At 48.5% G+C, this 2,500-nt stretch overlaps 1 protein-coding gene across 1 annotated transcript in view; it reads left to right on the top strand.

Annotated features, from left to right (window-relative positions):
* The window catches only part of eif2ak3 (eukaryotic translation initiation factor 2-alpha kinase 3), a 65,342-nt gene that overhangs the window by 16,310 nt on the left and 46,532 nt on the right, over positions 1-2,500 (top strand). The window lies entirely within an intron of this gene.

Consider the following 2,500-nt stretch of genomic DNA (forward strand, 5'->3'; position numbering starts at 1 on the left):
GTGCGTGTGCGTGCGTGTGCGTGTGCGTGCGTGCGTGCGTGCGTGCGTGCGTGGATGCTCATGAGAGGCAATTTAACCACACTCACACAGTGTTTTTGTGGATGTGTGCATGTGTTTCCACACAAACAATTCAAAGAACTGTTATTGTATGCTGTGTGCTTTTATTTTGTGTTTTACCTTCACTCAAAAAAGGTCTGTCTTCGTTTCAAACCCCACCACCACATCGCACACTCACACACACACCCGCAACCTTGCACAATTGTCCAGACCGTTATAGATGGAAATTGGCCTGTGGCCAACTCTGGTGCAATGCACGAAATGGCAACATGGTCCCTAATAAACTGAAATTGAATTGAATTGACTTAACACTCAATTTAACCAATGGGTAACTTTTATCCAAACCGACTTAAACGCAAGGAGTACACAATCATACAAACATACAATGTGTGAGGGGACATACAGAGTGCACAGCCATAACGAGGTTGGTGCTGCTGAGTAGCGATGGTTTTGTTATGACAACTTGACCAACTTCTTCCTAAACTCCTCTCCTAAGTCTGTGAGGCTCAATGAGGGGAGTGCTTGATGGAAAGGGGAACTGCCACTGTATTCTCCAAAAGAGAGCATAATAGCGTTCGCTGTCCTCTTATGTCCTGTATGTTAATGTTTATGACATGTTTACCCAAGTGATTAGTCGTATGTTTTGAGATTTTGAGATAACTTCCAGGGAAGACAAGGCAATATTCACAAATGGGTCAAAGACGTCCAAAAAGGAATTGTCATTCAGTGTAACGGATACCTTCTGCTGACTGTAAATGTAAAAAACATGAATCTTTTTATTTCATTTTTTTTCCTTTGAATTCATGAAAGCCTCGGCTATCATCCATTCACTTGAAACAATTTAAAAATCATATTTTTTACTGTTACAGTCAGCAGAAGGTATCCGTTACACTGAATGACAATTCCTTTTTGGACGTCTTTGACCCACATGTCCCAGGCCTCCACTGAATTCCATCTAACTTGCATAACGATTATTGCTTTCCACAAAAATGATCAACAAACAAGGGGAAACCAGTCGACAGTTGTAAGTTTAGTTCTGAACCCCGTCAGCAAATTCCACGCCCACACACACACACACGCAGCACTGCGCAACTTGTACAACTTCTTCTTCAACTCTGTGAGGGTCAATAAGTGAAACTCTTGATGGAAAAGAGGAAATGCTGTACTCTCTATTAGAGAGGGAAAAGTAGAAGTATAGCGCTGGTTTTGGTTTCCCTCCTCCATAACATCTCTGCTCCTCTGGCTGCTAAGTAGCCACTTGTGGATCAGCGTGTATTCCCAGTCACCGCGCTGGGCAGCAGCAGCGGTAGCAGCGGTAGCAGCAGTCAGGGCTGCTGACAGCTTTGGCTGGGCCCAGTACAAAGTCATCTGAAAGGGCCCCCAAAACAAATACAATCAATGTAATGAGGTCCCAATTATGGGCCCCCCATTTTCCTGTGCCCGGGACAGGTGACCTCTTTGTCCTCCCTTGTCGGCTTCCTTGGTAGCAGTAACGGCCGCTCCCCGTGTCCTTGCCACATCTCTTCATTAGAGGAGACGGAGAATGGGGGCTCTCGCTGACCGCCCGCCCGGACTCCCCCCAGAGCTTCTCTCATCTAATGGGGGGGACTTGCAAGACTTTCATCCCTTGTTCTCTCTCTTTCGCGCTCTCTTTCTTTCTCTCTCTCTCTCACTTTCTCACTTTCTCTTTTCTCGCCTCTTTCCGTTCATTATTTCATTTCTCACTTGTGCCGGTGGTGGGGCCACACCCTTACTGCACTGCAGTACCGGCTAGCGGGAGCGAGAGAAGGTGGGGTACAGAAGAAGAGAGGGAGAGAGAGGGAGAGACGGATAGAGAAAGGAAGAAGAAACGAGAGGAGAAAGTGAGGGAGGCAGTGAGAGAGAAGGAGAGAGGACGTGAACATGGCAGGCTGTAGGACCCAGGTGGCCACTTGCTCCTTCTGTTGGCTCCTCACTGCTTAGCAACAACAAATCAGCCAGCCAGATCAAGGCCGGGCCCCAGCCAATGGTAGCGCCGGCCCACGGCGCGTCTTCAGATTTGATTTCTCTCTTCGTTCGCGTGGAGGAGAAGAGAGGAGAGCGAGAGCAGAGGAGTGGATGGACGGACGAGTGTGGTGAAGAGAAGAGGAGTGGAGAGGAGAGGAGCAGCGGGCAGGCAGGCTGGCAGGCTGCAGGAGAGCTGGGAGTTTATTTTTGGAAATTTTCAGCTACTCTACCAACCCCCCGCTACCACACCATACCAACCATACTACCACCACGCCATGCCACGCCACACAAACAATACACCAACACAATAAAGCCCTGCTTGCCTTGCTTCGCTTGCCTGGCTGCCTGTCACTGGGTAGCCCTGCTGGTACCTGGTGACTCCTCTAGTTGTCTTCCCACTATTAATTGTGTGCCTGTCACGGGTGAAATATGGGCACTATCAGGGTACTCGCAGTAT

This window comes from Engraulis encrasicolus, chromosome 19 (assembly GCF_034702125.1).
Source record: "Engraulis encrasicolus isolate BLACKSEA-1 chromosome 19, IST_EnEncr_1.0, whole genome shotgun sequence".
Taxonomy (NCBI): Eukaryota; Metazoa; Chordata; class Actinopteri; order Clupeiformes; family Engraulidae; genus Engraulis; species Engraulis encrasicolus.